The sequence below is a fragment of the Ptychodera flava genome, chromosome 6 (genome assembly GCF_041260155.1).
Source record: "Ptychodera flava strain L36383 chromosome 6, AS_Pfla_20210202, whole genome shotgun sequence".
Classification (NCBI taxonomy): domain Eukaryota; kingdom Metazoa; phylum Hemichordata; class Enteropneusta; family Ptychoderidae; genus Ptychodera; species Ptychodera flava.
In genome coordinates this window covers 31999686-32021539 of record NC_091933.1, presented here as the reverse complement: position 1 = coordinate 32021539, position 21854 = coordinate 31999686, and the positions used below count along the sequence as shown (strand labels likewise).

At 36.1% G+C, this 21854-nt stretch overlaps 1 protein-coding gene across 1 annotated transcript in view; it reads right to left on the bottom strand.

The window, feature by feature from the left end:
• Nucleotides 1-21854, bottom strand: part of LOC139134447 (voltage-dependent calcium channel subunit alpha-2/delta-2-like) — a 173858-nt gene that overhangs the window by 76868 nt on the left and 75136 nt on the right. The window lies entirely within an intron of this gene.

Below are 21854 nucleotides of genomic sequence, written 5' to 3'. Positions count from 1 at the left end.
CAAGTGTCTGCCATCTGCGAAATTGAAAAGCGCCACCTATTGGCAATTCAGAAAATAGTACATCTTTTGTTTTACAAACTCTTCTACTGTATTAGTTATGCACATTGACCCTCCCATCTCTGGATCTTACACGGCAAGCACAAAATCATGAACACCCTGGCATTGCTGTGTCTTTAAGGCCAATATCAACTTACCAGACAATTTTCATCCAACAAGAAATATCAAGCAATCACGCTTGGGAAGTCTTTCTGAAAAAAGTTTGTTTTGAAGGGTGATTTGTGACAATATCACCAACAATTATACAGCAAATCTCTGACAAAACCTTGAGTAATGAACAGCTTTATGCGTCATCCTCGGATGTGAGTACTTATCTTTTCACACAACATACAGATAACGTTTGCCTCAATACTTGCAGGATAAAAAAAAGAATTAGGATTTTAACTATTGTTCTAAAACACATATTTGTCTAGGTTGCAATGACTAAAAATGGTGAAAGTAATTTCTGCATTTCATTTTGGCATATTCATCTTAACTAGACATAAAACAAACAAAAAATGAGTTCAACAAAATCTAATTTGGTTAATGACAAGCTCCAGTTTTGTGCTTTTCAGATACATGAAATTACATTTAGCCTGCAAGAGTTTTATGATCAGCAGCTGTCATATCTGAAAAGAATACATCCAGACTTTCAATTGAAGTGAGGGAGTACATTGTGAGCATGACATTCTGTTCAAACTACTGGGTAATATGAGAGGACGCAAAAAACTATACTTCTGAAAAAAAGTCATCGTTGATGACACAGTCCCCACTTGTTAATGGGTATTTTGATTACAGGTCCTCAGAGAGGATAGAGTCCTCTTCATTAGGTCTGTGATAAAAATACTTTTGAATGAATTCGCTTGATACATGTCTGAGTTATGGTTCAGGACATGAAAAAATCGTAACAAAATGGTCGCACAGTGGCCATATTGGATCGCATCACAAAACAAATTGATGTGCATAGCTATGACATAGGTCAATGTCCTTGTACCAACTTTGAATAAAATCGGTTGAGATATGCCTGAGTTATGGCTCTGTACATGAAAAAATCGTAATAAATACGTAAATCGTATCACAAAACAAATTGCCGTGCACAGCTATGACATTTGTCAATAAACTTGTACCAACTTTGAATAAAATCGGTTGAAACGTGCCTGAGTAATGGCTCTTTACATGAAAAAATCGTAATAAAATGGCCGCCTGGCGGCCATATTGGATTGTATCACAAAACAAATTGACATGCATATCTATGACATTGGTCAATGTCCTTGAACCAACTCTGAATAAAATCGGTCGAAACATGCCTGAGTAATGGCTCTGTACATGAAAAAATCGTAATAAAATGGCCGCCTGGCGGCCATATTGGATCGTATCACAAAACAAATTGACATGCACAGCTATGACATTGGTCGATGTCCTTGTACCAACTTTGAATAAAATCGGTTGGAACATGCCTGAGTTATGGCTCTGTACATGAAAAAATCGTAATAAAATGGCCGCCTGGCGGCCATATTGGATCGTATCACAAAACAAATTGACGTGCATATCTATGACATTGGTCGATGTCCTTGTACCAACTTTGAATAAAATCGGTTGGAACATGCCTGAGTTATGGCTCTGTACATGAAAAAATCGTAATAAAATGGCCGCCTGGCGGCCATATTGGATCGTATCACAGAACAAATTGACGTGCATCTGTATGACATATGAAGTAATCCTTGTACCAAGTTTGAATGAAATCGCTCCAGGCATCTCAGAGATATCTGCGTGAACGGACGGACGCACGGACGCACGGACGGACGCACGCACGCACGGACATGACCAAACCTATAAGTCCCCCCGGACGGTGTCCGTGGGGACTAAAAAGTAGTTTGGATCAAACAGAAAGTGCTAGAGTTTTCAAATCTGAATGAAAATGAGAATGCCTTCTGCATTCTCTGCACTGCTGTGAAAATTCAAAACACTCTATCAACGCGTGCTCTCACTTGTCAGAAACAAAGCACTGTCTCTCTTACTCTTTTCAGATCCAACTCCTCTTTAATGTGGAAGAGAACTGACCCATGTCCAGCAAAATAGATCACGCCTGAAGCATTTGTCAATAGCACATGTACACAGCTAGTTCAGCTCTCAATTCTGTTCCCATCCACAATACACTGTTTGTTTGAACAAGTTAACCAATGGAAAATGGAGATATGAGGTGGGGGCGTACAAATGAATTTTCCAACCGTAGCGTAATCAGCAAGACCGTCTGTCTCATCATTGATGCATATCAAATTTCAAGAAACAAACACACCTTGTATTAACACAAATTAATCATTTTGAGTAAAATGCACATTCGAATGACCAGATTAGAATAGATGGGAACACTAATTTGTGAAGAGTGTTTATTCTGTGAAACCAGCAGCTTTGAGAGCATAAATATTGCGCCTGGCTGAGTAACCAGCATCATGTTACTTTCAACTTTCAAGAAAAGCTTCAAAGACATCATTCACGAACCCTAAGTCAAGGTAATATATCTTCTCCATGATGATGTAAAATTGGAGGACAAGTTGAATCCGACACCAGAAGGTCAAACTTCAATTACTTCCCTTTTAGACAACCATTACTACTTTACTGCATTTTGCAAATTACAAAAGTTGGCGAAGCATTCATAATCAATATCGATTACTGAAATTTCAGTCTTGTTTTCATTTCATGTTGACGGTGCAAACACATGGTTTCATTTCTACCGCACAGAGAAAGCCTCTCCACACATCGTGCATCTGCCGCCACATATACACATTTCCTGGACCTTGATTCAATAACTACATCATTGAGTTCACTCTCGTCTTTTGAAAATTAAATTAAACACTCTACCGGGCAGATGCACAATTCAATTTTCCAGCTGCAAACTTGCCATCAACCAATCTCAATTTAGACACCGTCACGTGCGATCTTTTTCTTTCTCACCCTACCTCATGCATGTAACTATAACTTGAATTATTAAAATCCAACTTGACAGTTTGAGATGCTAAGTCAAAAAGTTCATCTTGTCATTTTTCACCTCTTTCATCAGGTAGCAACTTATGTCATCACACAGCAATTAAAGCCCCAATAGCTGCCAATTTTATGCATTATTTTCATGATTTTATTTTCAAACCAAAGCTGGTTGGTGTAAATGTGCTAACTGAAGTTGTGTATCATTAAATATCACTGCTTGTTCATTTGGACTATACCTATAAGTTTAAAAAGTTGAATAATAAACGGTTACCGCACTCATAAAATGGCATCCCCACGGAAAAGTACCCAAAAAGTAGTATTTCCCGCAAATACGCATTATGATCATACAAGAAACAAGCATGATGCCATTTACTTGAAAAATACATGATGGCCGACATTTTGTTGTCGTAATCTGTATTTTCTCTGTGACGTGATTAGTTTTTGAAAATGGCGGGAACTCTAAATTGATGTTAAAACTTTTGAATTGACATGCCATTTTTGACACTTATGACGGTGTTATACACTTTTCAGTCTTTGATGGGTCTTATTCAAAGAAAACTCTTGGAAAACAAGATATTTTGAGATTGGTTTATTTAATACCCATTCGCAGCTTTTGCCGCTTTTAAGAGGCAATCCACACAATGTTTCTTGGAAGATTTCACTTTCAGATATTATCAATTATTTGTTTTGAGCGCCCTTCCTGATGAAAATGGTTTAATCTACAACATTCAATAGTTCTGTCTGTCTTTTGTAAAAATATTTACGTCAGTACTAAACAGAGACCTCAGCAACAGAACTGATGACTGACACAGTCTGTGTTAATATTAATATTTACATTTGGTTTCACACTTTGGTTAATTTACCAGGGACGAAGGTAAAGAGATGTCTGCTTCTTTTGCCTTTTTTCCAGGTAGTTTTAATAAATCTTGAAAGTCATACCAAATCAATGTTGACTTTTTTCAGCCTGCGGACTGATTTAACTGTGTTCATTCCATCTTTGTACAGTTACTCTTTTTTTTTCTCCAGGTAGCATTTCTCTGTTCGGCTGACACATACAAACTACTTTTTGAATTTTGTTTCACAACACATACAAATTTAATGAGATGTATGTCACTTTACTGCTACGATTATTACTAGAACTAATGATAACAGTGGATAAATATTAAAAGGAACTAATGATAACAGTGGATAAATATTAAAAGGCCAATAGCTGTCACTTTTATGATTTTTGTCACTATTTTTGTTTGTAATGTCAGCAACGGTTTGTTGTTCTACTTCCTATGTACACGTTACACAGTATTCAGCTTGTCAACTCAGCCTGTACATGTGTAAATAGCATTTATTATTGTTGACAAGTGAATTCTGGTCTGAAGTAGAACTCAAGTGTCAACCAAAAACTTTGCATTTTGCCTGTGCAGGGGCTGTGTTGATGAGCGAAACGGTATTTCAACAATGCTGTGGGGAGTAGAACAAGAACTTGCAATTGATACACAAAACAAAAATGGTGAAAAAAATCATCAAAAATCATAGCGACTATCCCTTTAACAGATGTCGTCAAATCTCTACCTTTTCTGTTGTATGAGAAAGACGAGTGAATACTTGAAGCATAAAACGACATCACTAATTTACGCAAAGGGTGTTAATGAGTATTGTTCGCATACAATAACTTAACAGTTAATACTCATAAATCATTAATCATCCACCTACAGTGCAGACAGTCACTTGTATTCAAATGAAGTATATGAGAAATTACGTAAACGAAAAACTTTTGTTTGTGCATTTCAACAAACATAATTGATTTCATTCAATCTTGTACCTTTATACATCTGTAGAGTACTGTATTTTAATCAATCATTTACTGTGGCGCTTTGGTTATGACATGTAACACTGACTGCTAATAAATCTTTCATTCATTTTTCATTGTTGTATTAAATAGATTGTACAAGTACACCATTATAGACAACTACTTTCACTATAAAGTGTGAAAAAAATGAAAGAATTTCATCAAATCCATCAAATGCCAAAATCACACAGGTTGAGTAGAGGACTACAGGAGCGTCATTTAAAACCGTTATTGACAGGTAACAATTTGAAAACCATGCCATGTCAGATATGTTGAAGGCCTGTAACTCAATCACAGCATGTATCGTAGTCATATCAGACCATTCAATGCAAGACTCTTTTCACCAAGCTAAGCTGCACTGCCGAACTCTGAATAATGCATTCGTCAATTTCAAATTTCAAGACACGTTAGACAAGCCTTGACACTTTTGATACTGGCAAACACTGGAACACTGTATTGATAGGAGCATATTCAGTTTCAAACATGAAATATGCATGCTCAGTGAATGGTGAGTCAAATATTGAGCAGATGAATACACTCCGGGTGGTGACAATTTTGTCATTTCCAACTCCACCTTAAGGTAAAGTGCACCAAGAAATGAATAAACTGTAGTTTCTACTTTGCTTGAGGAGATTTGAAAATTGAAAATTACCTTTGCATGATTAAAAACAAATGAGGTTCACCATAATTTATTTGTTTGAAAAGTAAATTAACGTTGTCAATATTTGAAATTCAAAATGGTTGCCATTCTCGAAGTTTAACTCAATGGGCTTAAATCTCTAATTTTTAGTTGCACAAGAATGAGCCACCTAAGACGTGATGATGATGTACAGAAATCATGAATCTCTGTACCTTACGTCATATCACATCTAGAAGCGTACCTAGAATGCATCTTTTATTTCTTGAGATTGTAACATTGGGAGGAATATTTCCCGTTAAGCTCAACCACATGAAGATCAATTTTTCACATTCAGTGTAAACCTTTACCTAGTTGCAGTTTAGTAAAACTAATTCTAAAAACTTTCTCCAATACGTTAACAAAAGATGATGTTCGTGGCCACTTAGACAAACCAGGAAGGTGATTACTGTAGTATTAACCACAGGGAACTTAGTAATCTTGTTGTTGTTGTTGTTGTTGTTGTTGTTGTTATTGTTGTTGTTGTTGATGGTGGTGATGATGATGATGATGACGATAATAAAAAATATTAAAAAACAATGTCTCATTCCTTGCTGTTGTTTGTCGATGTTGTAGATAATTGTAAAAGAAAACTGTAATCGTGACCAAAAAATGACGTAGGTCGCCCAACGTCACTCCCGAATAGGACGGAAGTGACGTTGGGCGACCTACGTCATTTTTTGGTCACGATTACAGTTTTCTTTTACAATTATCTACAACATCGACAAACAACAGCAAGGAATGAGACATTGTTTTTTAATATTTTTTATTATCGTCATCATCATCATCACCACCATCAACAACAACAACAATAACAACAACAACAACAACAACAACAACAACAACAACAAGATTACTAAGTTCCCTGTGGTATTAACAACATTTCATAGACTTTTACACAGAGCTGAAATTACACCATCAAGTACAACACTGTAAGATATTTCCTGTCTGTATTGATCACAGTTATGTTCCAGGACTGAACAACTACCGGATACCTAACACTGTGTTCAATCATCCACATGACTCCATCAAGCGATAAGATTACATGTAGGGTTTTTGGCTTTCAAATGTGTCACACCTTGCCGCAGCTGCATTTGAGAAATAAATACCCGAGGCCAGATTTACTTTGACAGATCCAGACAGTGTCAACACATTGACCAGGAATGCTTCGATTTCTGTCAACCGTGCACGATGACAGGATTTCCAAGGAACATCTACACGTAGCTTAATAACCTTTTGTAACCTGACCGATGTTGTTCGTTGATTGGACCTGACATACTGCACATATCTTCGGTATTGCTGATTGTTAAACTGTCACCCAAACAACTTTTCACTTTTAGAAAACTAATGTTTGTTTACCATCTAAAATACCAATTTACCAAATTGATATGACACTGAATATAAAAATACACCTGCCGTACTTAATCTGAATCTACAAACTGCTTTGTTTTCACCATTGAAAATGAAAGAAATGCTTAAAGGTATACAGTCACCTGTAATCTAAACATGCCCATATATGGTCAAAGGGACATTCCCTGGTATTCAAAATGCGCATGTGAGGGCGCTGTTTATAAAAACCCGCCACCCGCTTAAAATCTGTGATTGGTTAGATTTTATCTTTTCATGGTAACTGTGGCACAATTGGAACAGGTGACAGTACACCTTTAATAACACCAATATTAAAGTAGTAAGTCACGTAATTTCCTTGGCATGACCAACTTGATACAAAAATGACTGAACTATATCTATTTGTGATACCATACACAAAGATGAAAACTTCTTGGACTCAGAATTCACTATGGTTTAAGTAATGCTTTTAAATTCCTAACTGTACATTTAACGTGAAATAATTAATGGTAAACTTCACAGTGACGGTGAAATCACTATGCAGACATGTAGTAAAATATTGAATCCCCTGGAAAAGTGTGCGTTTATTCAGAATGTACCAGTGTATGTTTACTGTTCTGAGATTAAATACAGCATATATGTTGGTTATCATATCAAATAAAAGCTGTTGGACAAGAACAAAAGAATCCTTGGTGCTGGAGAAAAGATTTATTAACTTCAATTCATACTGATTGACATGTTTTTCTGGTGAATTCTCACCGCATTTTCCCAAGGTCTTAGACACATGCAGTTACAAGATGAAAGTTATGAGGAAAATGCACCTGTTGAATTCACAAACATTTGATTTAGATGACTGCTAATTCAGTATATATTATAAGAAAACATTTGTTACCATAAATGTTAACATTAACATAGGTTGGTTTTAAACTATTAATTATAGATAGAGTTATCTGGAAACTATGTTTTTTGATGTATGCCAATTCATAGATATGAAGGTTTAATACAATAAACTTGCATTATCTCTGATAACTGAATTTTGACACAACAAATTAGGAAACTATTCAATATTGAAGTTGACCATTTCGTTGTTACCGGGTAATACTTGAACAGCAGTGACATTTTCAAATTCGAACCAGTTTTGAAAGAACAAAACTGCAAACTTGGTCCATCTAACATTAAAGCACAGTATAATTTGCCAAAAATCATTTCAAAGAGTCATGTCCTTTTAAATTCACATCCTGCTCAAGACACAACTTATGGCTCATCTACTTAACCAAAGCTGTCCTCTTCAAAACAGTCAAGGAACACTCCCTTCTCAGTATAATGGACTCAAAGATTTTCTGCAATTTCTGATGATGTTTCCAGGGCAGACATCACAAGAGAGATATACCCTAATTTCATCGAATCCCAACTGCAAGCTTTAAATGATCCAGTTTTGGAATTGTGAGAGCAGAGAATCCATTTCCATTTGAATGGCCACACTTCCATTATCACTGAACATACAAATCTCAAGATGGCTACGATGAAACAACCTAGCTTCTGAGTCTGTCTGTGATGAAGATGTGAACAATACCCTATGACCTCTGTCTCATGTCTGACAATACAACCTATACAATCCACTTCTTCAATGTTGGCCCTAATGACTGCAGGTACATTCACAAGAGAGATTAACTGAGTAGTGAACTGACATACACAAAACACAACAAACCAAAACCACTACAAAAAATTTCCCTGCAGACACTTCTCATGCCATCTTCCAAAATAATGGAGAACTCAAACTCCATGAAACCATGACAACAAAGTAACAGTGCATCAGTTCTTGAACAACTTTGAATATAGCATACAGCCATAGGTCCGTAAACCACAAAGCAAAAAACACTTTTTTTCTATTTTGCCTTAAGTTTATGTCTTAATGGAGTGCATGGGCATTCATCAATTTTAGAAAAAACACATCACATCGTAAAGCATAAAACTTAAAGATTCGAATTTGGCTCCAAACCATTGATAGCATGTGAGTACAAAGCCTAAAAAATCACAGCTGAAAGTTTACACTATCATATTTCACTTCGATCCATGACCTGCAGAGACTTTATTGATAAAAACTGCTATCACGATTTTGGCCTAGGAACCTTCAATGTACAAATCTAATGTATACTTTCTGACACAGGATACGTCTTATCAACTACAAGTGCAGATGTTATATTGTTTTATTACATTTATGGGACAGTGTACAAAGATTTCCCCTGCTGAGGATGTCTTTAATCTTGATCGGTCTGGATTTTTTTTCATTTAAAAAAATTGTGACATTTCGGTGTTTGAAACTCTTCCAGAGTTCCCACTCTACAAGGACCACACTGTGCAATACATGGTCTGGAAACATTTGCCACTGAAAACCAGTCGCTACAGAATTTGCATACGTAAAAACAAAGCTTTTAATATGGTCAGCCAAAAGGAACGCATATCTTATGTTGCACTTTAATTATTAGATGGCTCTGACAAGCACAATCAAAACTGAAGAGAAAAGTAAAATTGTTATCAAATAATACGACTTAAACTTTGGAAAAAACTACCAGTTTTTACTTATGGTATTGTAAAAAAAGGACAATTGCAACAAATCAGCTTACTGAACTATTTTTTTTGGAGGTGGGTATCCTCTCATAAATTGCAAGCTGCAGCTTCAAAATGGACATAAAGCCTGAAAAAAGGTTTGGTGATAACACTTTATAGAATGATACATTATTTTATATGAAACGGTTTCCAATACAAAAAACCAGAAGTACCTCGTTGTACAGCAATACTATCTGTGGGAGATTTTAAAAAGCCATGAAATTATGACAGTGTCTGCCATGCAACAAATTGTTCCTCTTGTATATGGCATGAACAAGGTACTACTACTTTGAAATAATTGAATTGCTGTGGCAGATACTGTACAGCAATCTTACTGACATTTTCTATGCCTGCAGGATCACCTCAATTTCTTTTAAGAGTACTGTTTACAAGATACATAAATTGACTAGTATCAATGATTGTAACAGTCACATATCCTGCTATGCACAACTATAGTAAGTTACAAAAGACATAAATACTGGTATACCGATAGCACACCTACCACAAGAAATATAAATAGACTATATGTCCATGACACTACATCCATGATTGTAACAGTCACATATCCAGCTATTCACAACCACAGTAAGTTACACAATAACATCTATACTGGTATACCAACAGCATAACTGATATATGCCCTCATCGGTCTACCAAAAGCAAGGCAGCTGCAGTTGATCAGTCAAGCATGGATGTGTGAATTATGATGGCATTACTACATGAAGAATTCTTCATCTCACAGCGCTAACACAGCAAACACATGTATGAGAGCATGTCATTGTCTTGACACACTTGTCACTGCTTTCTCTATCACATCCGGTCTGTCCAAAAACGCAGCTGGATACAAACATGGTTCTTCATTCTGAAAAAAGTGTTTTATTATCATCCCCTTTCTACCGTGATCTTCCCTGTAAATTCTCATTTGCATATGCATATACTGGTACTGATATTATCATGGAGTCTGTCATAATTATTGACTAGGAAACTGATTTCACAAAAGTAATTCAAGTAACTCCATAGTTCAACTTCCTTGATGATTGTGGCAAACTTCCATGGTTCTTGCAATAGATTACCGTACGTTGTTCCATGCTATGAGCGTTTATCTGGTCACTGTACTTTCCTGAATGCGATCAACATCGCAGCTGCACAAGTTTATTAACCACCTACTTCAAGCACCTGATTGCATGCAAGTACAATTCCCCGGTGAGCTGTGTTCTGGCTATTCAGTGTCACCACACATCTGACAAAGTTGCCGACTTGAACTGGTAGTCACAATGGACATAGATTTCATATCCTTCTATTACATCTTGACAATGATATAAGTAATTACTTTCTATTACAAATTCTAAATTTTGAGCCTAACTTTCACTAACTCAAATTGTATGCACCATATATTGTGTATATGCTGTACCTACCGGTGCAAATAGTGACTGAAAATTGACAACCAATTTGTAAAAGTTCCAATAAAGACATGCTGCCTTTTCACAACTCTTGTTTTCTCAGACAACATTCATTCCACCTAGTTATTTCCCTTCATTTCAAAATTAAAAAGGGAATTCTAATGGAATCACTGGGCTACGTCAACCTACATTTGTCACTGTTAACGACCTACATCACTTTCCCCTAATAATCTAAACTTTTATATCAACTATTGGCTCCATACTGAATAGATGAAAAATCCATATTCTCACATTTGTCTGACATGTTTCACGCTGTTAAAAGTCAGTGAATATCATTGAATTTACAAGTCAGTTTCTAAGGCTACTTTTTCTTTCTCATATAATATCTGCACTTCCGCCCTTCCATTACATGCATACACTTTACTTCGGAAATATTGATTTTCTTCCTGGATTTTTCGGTATTTTTTGTCAGCTCTCAGAAAAGCTCACATCCTTTGATCTGACCAATTTACCGCTCTCTCTCAAATCAACAGTTTCATGAATAATTTCCATCAAAAGTTTTACGATTATAATAAAATGTTCCAGCTGACTTCTGTCCTCTCCACTGTCATGCACAACCTGCCAATGAACATTGGCTTGGGCTGTAAGACTCCAGATTTACAAAGAAATATAGGTTGTACCGTCGGAACTACAGACGCTGAAAGGCAAATGAGCACGGCCGGTGTATATAAATATAGAATGTCAAACAAATCTACACTGCATGTTGTATGTATGATAGATGGGAAACAATCAAAGATAACTGGACTTGTCATGTTGGTGACTGCCTGGGTGTCTGGTGTCTGGTTTTCTTCTTGACAGTCTGACCCTATCAGCTGTAGAAATCATGCCCAATGTAGTACATTAATTTCCTATTTCACATACTCATAAAATGTCTTCTTTTGCTTATGCCTGGGGTAATTATCCCTGCGGGCTAACATTACATATTGTTTGTTTAGCATTCTGACTTTATGAAAAAAAATCCAACTATTTCCTAATATGATAAAGAGACTTCTTCAACGGCTGATGTTTAAAATATCAAACAGCTAATTTCATCATCGGATGAACAAAGCTGAATGTTTAAAGAACAAAATAAGAATAAACATTTTTTGTAGTTTTTCACACAATAAATAATAACTGATACTTTGTTTCTGTAAAAGTTCACTGTCATGAGTTTGTTTACAAATAGGATTTTCAAGAGAAAAGATTTCTACAAATAAAATTAAAGACTAAAATTTATCATTTGAGGTACATGTAACTTGGACAGATGGAAATGCCACTGTTAATCAACATATTTTGTTAAAAGGAAATGATAGGGACACCTGTGAACAGCTTTAGGGAGAGAAGTTGTCGATGTTTCACATGTTAACCCTTTGAGCGCCAAAGTCAATTTTTGTCGCCCTCATAAACTATATCTCAGTCAATTTTTGTCAGATTTTTGCCAAAATTTTGATAAAAAACTGTGACTGATGAAATACTGCGTTCATTTGGTCCAAAATTATCAGAAAAATTACAGAAAACTTCATAAAAATTGGTAAAATGTTGCACTAAAATTTTAGTGGGAAAAAATACAGCACTCAAAGGGTTAAACATATATTTGAACAGAAAATGTTGTAAATGTTCAACTCGTTACTAATATCCTGCGCCGACTCCATGAAATTCCATGACGGCAAAGCCTTGCAGTGTAAATGTAATGTTATGGAAATTAAAGGGCATTCTTCAATTTAGATGAAAGTATAGTCACAGAAAACACGCATCAATCACCCATGTGCTCTGCAAATTAAGGTCTCTGTTTATGTTGCTTTACTGTAAAAAAAAAATCGCGCAGCTGACATCACTCTTCAAATCCAATATTTACTGACCATGAATCAAATTCACTTTGTTCGGTCGCAATATTTTTTTGAAAATTCATACATATATAAAGTAGCTTTCACTTGTTCTTAGAAGAGATCACTGAATATTTACAATAACAGTCCCTTATCAATCAATCACATTAGGGTATTTAATCCACAGCTGTAGACGATTTTGGATTAACAACATGAGTAATCTGTAATTCAATAATATATAATTGCAAAGGACAGATGCGTAAGGATAAACATCTGTCATAAAATTACGCACATTTATAGCTTTTTTGCACTTATAATCCTTGGCTATTTACACCAGATTGACTTGATATGAGCAGCATCATATCAATTACATGAATTGCACTGTAACTCATATCAATGTATGCCTCTACTACTTGGGAAAATATAATCTGAGACACAATGCACCAAATTGAATCCAATTTTACTGAACCAAAAATAGTCAAATATACACCTCTTGGCCATGTCTCACAGCTCTGCGCCGAGTCTTTTACAAATTTGAAGATGTTTTTCTCAAACAGTCAAACTCACTTTAAAAGACAGAAGTACAGCATTACTAATATGAGTAATTGTATGAGTAATTTGGGAGAAATGGTTGTTTCAACCGTTATTAGCAAGTTGGTTGGCAAGTAGCAGCAATTGATATAGCAGTGCAGTAATGATGAAGCTATGGGCGATTTGACTTCCATGCAAACTTATGTCACTTGTTCCGGGCGTGTCTCCAATGACCTCCTGTACACACACACTGTAACCATGGCAACTGACATGATCCCTGAAAGCGCAGCAATTTCCTTTATTGGTTTTACCTATCAAACTGTTAGGATCCCTGGGGCTTTCTCCGCAATCAGTCAATTCCCAAGGAAAGTCGAAAATGTAGGTATAGTCTAACATTCGACCTTCAGGTTGGTACGTGCATGTTGCCACATTTCTCTTCAATCCAGTTTAGGAAGTAGATACTAGCCTCACAAAAAAACAACAACAATAAAGCTTCGCTGTACACATACAAAATCTGAATGCATGGACACATAAATTGCCTTCTTTCACGAATAAAATGTGACGACAAATAGCTTAACACTATCATAACATGTAACCTACTCGTACATCGGTAGGTCGATAAAGAATTCCAGCACGTTCTGTTTGCAGGTTAAAGATTTTTAAAATATGATGTTGGGCCCTCTGTGAAGATTAGGAACACTAGACTTTTAACACACTTAATTGAATAATTGTTCAGTAACCTTGCATGTTAAGTGTTTTTGCTAAGGTTTGTGAACATTGGTAAACACTGAATGAAACCATGGTTATTAGTATTTCTACTGATATTTAATTATGTAACTACTGATATGCCACTGGGATCATTCACATATCCGGGGATCCTGGTAAAATTTACCTGTGTACTGACCTCAATAGCAACACCAGCTGGTATTACTTTGATAATGAAGCAACGTCCTCTACATTTGTTAATTAGAATATAATGCAAATTGTTCATTTTACTTTCACTTTTGCTTGACAATGAGCATCTCAAACCAGAGCTGTTCATGATATCAACATTTTGAAGCAATCTTTGTTGCATGTGGTTAATGTGCACAACTAAGTTGAAAGCTTGGCACAGCAAAAAAATATGAATTTCAACACTTTCCCAAATCGAGTCAGAAAATGGTACTGGCTGAACAGTCAAGGCATTGGAAGGTCATTATGTATACATTTACATGTAGAAGGGTTACACAGAAAAGGTGGCCAATCATGACGAATTGTTACCCTGTGCATTGGACTCATCCACACTGCATTTCACCCAATGTTTATCGGCACATCTTTAACATGGCCATACAAGGCCTGGAGATGTATTTCTACCTCAAACTTAACACCGGAAATTAAAACACTGCAATGCAACACACCGTATTCAAAAGCAAACTGTTAAGTATTCTTGCTGCGCCCAACAGTACGTCATGTCAAAAGCTACAGGGGGGCAAGCTGATGTTTCCAGTTACTACAGATATTTCATTCTGTGTTTGTTCAGGAAGGAGAAAATGCTATAATTTTGGTTACGTTTCACTCAATAGTACTACTGGCATATATTACAAGTTTATTGATTGGTTAGAAAATAATATCGATGGTGAAAAATATTCTTCGGTGGAATTGACAGGAAGTTGCCTGTGCTAAATGTACATGCTGTGCGATGATGACAATGTAAATTTACTGGAAAGAGCAAGCAGATGTACCAGGTACATACAATGTTTGCATCGACCATACATGTCTACAATTGCACAATTTGGATGCGAATATTTATCAAATGTCGCAATAGTTGCACACTGTAAATAATGTTGGTACCATGATCATACATGCTGCTCGTCACGCCAACTGTGACAACACTTGAAATCCCTTATGGCTGAAGTTCAAACCAAAAGGCGCTGGTGGGCTTTCAGGTTACCATGGATGCAAAGCTCTTTGCTAACAGAGTAAACAACAGACTCCAGAAGGAAACAAAAGATGCAAATAAAATAATTGTGTTGCAGTGATGCTTTTATTACATTTTATTTCGTCATTTGGTATACCATACTGTTTTATTAAACTACAGTAGAAGGCAATTACAAGCAGGACCATGTAACGACTGGTACTGACTCTGTTTATATCTTTTCTTTGCTGGGTTCATCATTTATTTCTGACTAGATTTACACATGCGCTGGTTACAATGACCCAGTTGGTATCAGATGGAACAATTTCAGACTGATATTTGATCGTGTAGAAATAAGTTGGCTAAAATTTACAAAATAGCCTGCATTGCAACTATTTATCGATAATATGCAATGATAAATTAAGGTAAAATTCGCCTCGGGGACAGATATTTGGACTCTCAAACTTTTCCAATTCTTTTCTGATCTACCACTTAAGGAGGTTCATTTTGAAGCCCTTGGAGAATGATCTTCGTTTTTTGAAAGTCGAGAATTTTGCTTTTCTCCATAGAGTTAACATAGGGATGGTGGCCATTTTGAATTTCAAATATCGGAAAAGCTTGGGTAATTTGTGTCTCTAATACCAAAATTTGCACGATGACCCCCGATATTTATTCTTGATTTTGAAAGAGAATGGTTGAAAGATTCCCTGAGGAAAGTTGAGCAAAAGTTCCAAGTCTCTCACTTTCGAGGTGCGTACTACTTTAATCAAGATCATTTTCATCATCATGTTAACATGACCTGGTAAAATTAATCCAGAGAATATTCATAGAGTACGCGCTGATGATGACACACAGTAATTTACAGGCCCGATAAAGAAACTCCTGACCTGCTCACAAATTACTGAGAAGTGGGGCATCACATTAAACAAAGAACATGTACCTCTAATGCAATGCACAATGACAAAAGCATAGTCACAGAAGTGTTTCACTCTTCTGTCCTACCAGACAGTATCTCTTCCCCATCTGCCAAGTCCGTAAAAAGTGGTGGTATTGATCCAAAACTGTGTATTTTCAACCACTTAGTTTGGTCTGTTATAGTAGCTTTAGTATGTAAAAATTATGTTCACAGTATCTATGTTTTTGAGGGTCTCGAAGTGTTCATTATGAAATATCTTGAAAACGAGTGGCACTGAATGCACATACTCTATCATCTACAGAACATCATCATATGATCTGAACTGAACTAAAATTCACATATGAACGCAGTAATAGTCCATTGACACTATAAACTGCCCTCACCTTATGGGAAAATATACCATGTAAACTACTTTCTGCCACACAATACAATATGGACACAGTAATTTAACGAATGCACAGATGTTGAATGAGTACTTTAGCCATTTCAACAGCCAACAGGTGTCTCCTTTGAAATCCATGAAAAATCAGCAGATGTTTTTTTTGAAATGCTTAATATGCAAATAAGTACGTGGCTGCCTCCTTTGATCCACTGATCATTGTAACAATCATCTATCCTGAGCTGAAATATGTAAAAGAGAATTCATGTTACATTTAAAGGTATATGTACAGTCACCTGTAATCTAAATATGCCCATATACGGTCAAAGGGGCATTGCTTGGTATTCAAAATGCCCATGTGAGGGCGCTGTTTTTAAAAAGTGGCCACCCGCTTAAAATCTGTGATTGGTTAGATTTTCTTTCCATGGTCACTTTGGCAAAATTGGAACAGGTGACAGTATACCTTTAACAATCTGCCCGATTTTCCTTTAGTACATGTGTATGTTATATTAGACTAGCACATGCATTTCCTGAATACATCCAGCTAGCCATTACAGCTAGTGAACACACGTACCAATTTTGGCTGGGAGATTGTATATCAACTGACACTGTAACTTACATCATGTCGATTGCTTAAATTCATAGCATGCAACATGCTACGTTCTGTGCCATGATTGACCCAGAGTATTAAACATGACACGAAAATCAATACAAGAACCAAATGGCTCACAAGACTGATGTCAAAGGTTACTACTACACATTTTGAACACTTCCCAATGAAAAAAGTGAGATCCTACATCCATCAGCGCATGACCTTGTACTAGGGCTCTGCAAACAATTGCAACTGAGAGTGTCAATTGGTATGCTTAAGTTGTCTTCACTTTTTTTCATGAAAAAATCAGTATGTCCACAACTGCTGTGATGAACTTGTTGGGTGAACAATGCATTGTTGCACATTGTATTCATTACACATGGACATCAAAAAACAAAAACACTGTACACAACAGTATTGTGTGTTGTCAGAGGAGGGACTGTGGTGTTTAGAACACTCATTAACTAGTCTTTACTACCACTAGTTGCCATGTATCACCAGAAACACATTTCTACCATCTCAGAGAATGCACTTCTGGTAATACAGGGCCAGGTAACTGACCAGGGAATAGGTGCTCACTATTGATTCATATTATTTACAATATTGAGGGTGGGGATGGGAATATGCTATGACAGATCATGTATGTAGGTGGAACCTGTTACTGGAATGATAAATAATTATATAATGTACAAAAGTGTTGTATATTTTTAACTCACTGACAAAGCAGGTTTATACCTGGCCACAATGATTGCATTTACGGAGTATGTTCTCATGAAACATAAAGAAAAAAGTGCTGATTTGTACTGAAGTACAATATACGAGTAAATGTCCATGAAATCTGTACAGAGTTTTCACAGCAGCTATAATCCGTACGTCACCATCACGCATCCGGAGGAAAGAGTCTGCACTGTTGATGAAATGCACCATGTTGAAACTCACACATCACTTTTGTCACGTAAAATAGATCTGTAACTGTGGACACAGTTAAATTAACCATAAGACAGCTAGTAGGCTGATTGATCAAGTGGTCATTTCGACTTGACGTACATATTATCGCATCACATAGTGAGATATGTCTCTCAGGTCTACCATAAAACTAGCAGCGACTGCAATGAAAGTTAGAAGTCATTTAATTGCTTTGTTTAGCTTCTGGGAAAAACACTGTCAAATAAGCTTCAGCTCGTTTATAACAAAGTGCAATTTATGACTGTTTAAAAAGAAACAGCAGTTAAGGTAAAATACGCAAATATCTGTTTACACCATGGCTAAGGGAGAGCTTAATCAAAATTTGATATACTGCAGCACTTACAGTTGAATGAGTTATTAGACACTAAAATGAAAGTGATGAACGGCCAGCAAATATACATACATGCACTTTAATGGATTATTTATTGAATATCAAAACCAAGTTGAAGTGCAAATGAAAAGTAAACATAACAGTAACCAACCCCCCCCCCCCACCCCCGTCAAAATTAATACCCTTGTTTGACTGTTTTTTCACTGGTATTTTACCGATGCTTTTCTAAAATTCAAATTTTCTCATACTCAATACTCCTGTATTTTGTAAAGTCTAGATCACTCCAGTCGTTTACATTCAACTTCTGTATATAGGTCTACCATGGTAATATCCTCCCTCCTTCCAAATTGCGACCACCACAAGTTCTTTCAAACTCTGCATGAAGTCTGTGACTTATCAACTATGATATATTTATTTCTATGTGTCACACATCCGCAATTCATGGCCTAGACATTTCCTTTATTATCCGATCAAGTTATTAAAAAAAGGAAGAGATAAAAAGTGACTGTTGACTGTCTAGTTCAATTTCATATATAGTTCCTGACTCTCTAGGGAACAAGCTGAGAGCTTATTTCCTACATGTAGCCAGTTAAACCATCTAACATCTATCTGATATTACACTTAGCCATTGGGCATGCTCAGAGCCGACAGTTTAAGTGGTTAAAACAGTGTACCTAGACTAGATGCTGCACGAACAGTTTTCAATACGAGGAACTCACAGGTTAATCAGAGCTGAGAATAGAGTCTGAATTCTAATCAACTGACTTAACCCTTTCACCCCCAGTTCCCTGTATACAGGTCCAACTTTACCATAGAAAACAATGGATTTGGGACAAACCATAGTGGTGAAAGGGTTAAATAAGCATTGCCCTTCAATTAGCTTGGATCTATCCGCACACAGCTCTGAAATCCAATAACAACTGCTCCAAATCTCCTTTCACTGGATGCTGTAATTAAGCTAAGTTGAAGTGTAAATAGCCGGGGCAAAGTTTTTTACGACAGCAATTTCAAATTTTTGAAATATTGATATTTCCTGGATGGCGGAAGTAGTCCTTTGTAATCCGTTGAAAAGAGGGAGAGAGAGAGAGGAATGATACACTACAACAAAACCACTCTGATTATGTTCCAGTATGAATGTCTACAATATAATTGCATTTACGGGTAATGCAATTAAGAGAATTAACATCCGGAGGGAAAAGAGAGAGATGAAGAGGATTTCTGTGTTCTGCTCTTTATTTTGGTGACAACTTCTAGATTAAATGATTACATACAGTTGATATTACTTGGCAAAGGTCCAGGAACATAGTACACGCATACATCGTTTACTCATGACAAGTGGTTTCAAGGAGTTTTTGTGAGATTGTTGATTTGCTTCTTTCATTGTCATTCATTCATTCGTTTTATATATATATATATATATATATATATATATATATATATATATATATATATATATATATATATATATATATATATATATATATATATATATATATAGTATGTATGTATACTGTGAAAAAAAATTTGTCTCTATCACTACCCTTGTCCATGATACACATTGCTAAAACTGGTTCTTAGAAGTTTGCCTCCATCAAAAATTGCCTTCAAAGTGCAACTTTCACAGCAAAATGTGAATACTCATCCCTGTCATCTCCATGGTTTAGCCCAATTCCATTGCTATCAATGGTGACTGAGGACCTGTTTACAGGGAATTAGGGGTGAACAGGTTACATTGTGTTGAGCAGGATTGAATTCAAGCTGATGGAACCTACCATCTAACATGGCTGTACATTGCAGAAAGGTTCAAAATACCTTCACAGAAATACAACAGAACTTGAAAGAAAAAGTTTAAATGCAAAAAATAACCGGAAATTAGATTTTGAGAAATGGCAGATTATCTAGTCGATATTTCTGATGAACTGAAACAGTGTAGATACCCACTACCGTATTAAAAAAGTCACTTTTTTTAAAGTCAATTCCACATTTTTTCACCAGAAGGAATTTGTCATTTTGATACCACAGAAAATTATTTACATTCACGCTGCATCCCTTGTGTAAATGAGGCATGAAAACCATCTAATGCATTATGTTAGAAATGGTAGATATCTATTTGATGGCTCTGATGAATTGAAACAGGAAAAGATACACTACACTGATAGAAAAACATGGCCACATATTTTAACAATTTCAGGCCTGAAAAGTGATTTTGTAACTTCTCTGGGTTATAATTATCTTTTATATTTACAGATTAATCTTACATTTTGTTCCTCAAAGTTCCAGTCACTGTGGTAATTTATAATTATTGCCTCGTATGCATATAATATTTGTTTCTTCATTACATCCTGTGTATCAAAGAGAATTACTAAGCCTGGCGGGTCTACGCATCAAATAGAAATACACCTGCTGATACTGACGGATACAGCTGATGAGTGTCACTTCTTTTCATTGCTGACAAATCCTTGGAAGTCATCTGAAACACTTCTTGCTGCTTGGAAGTAATTCATATTGCAGGATATTTATGAAAAGACTCACAGCATATTAATTTGATGATCATCAGTCATGAGTATGGGGACTGAAAATGTGACAATATTTGCAAACGGGTCTTGTTGACATTGCGCATACTGCACTGATAATAGGTTTGTCAACAACAGGACTTTTTTAATAGCTTTTACCCAAGAGGACTCATTAGTTATACTAATTAAATATGAAACTGATATTTTTAAACTTTATTTTCACGATGAAAACAAATAAGTTTGAATTTTTGTTCTGACATCATGTAGAACACTTTTGTCTTCCCACAGTTGTAACTTACAAAATACTATGTTTCCATAAATTTCATGACTAATGATGAAAGCTAGACACTAATTGGTAACATGAGGTAGCCGTAGACACCAGGTTTTCAACAGCCAAAACACGTCCATCACATTTTTCATCCAAACACAATATGGTTCAAAACATCTGTCCAGGTTCCCGATTCGAGGACCCTACACTCCTCCCAACTTGAGTTTCTGTAGCTTCTGAACTATTTCCATCATAAATGATAACACAACCCAAAAAATAAACATGTGAACTACATGTATTTAGTATATAGTCACCTAAAGCTGGTAGGTAAAATTATTCAGATACATGTAGTCCAGGTAGCTTTCAAACTGAAATCTAGAACACAAAACTATATTTGGTATGAACATGTACAGAATTTAAACACCTATCCCATGACTCTAGCTGCTAGGTCAATGTACATTATTGTATTTTAACATGGCAATCTTATTCCGGCTAAAATTTCTATCTGTATCCAATCAGGATTTGCAATCAAAAGAATCACGTATTTGGGGTGGAATTTAATTCAATGCTGTAAAGCAAACGCCGCACTGCCAGCGATAACGTTTCGTCAATCCATGCCGGTCCTTCAAAATCTCGCTCAAATTCCACTGAGAATCGATGCCAAGATTCCAGGATTTCCTCCAAGTCTGGTGCAATATCCCCTCTCGAGGG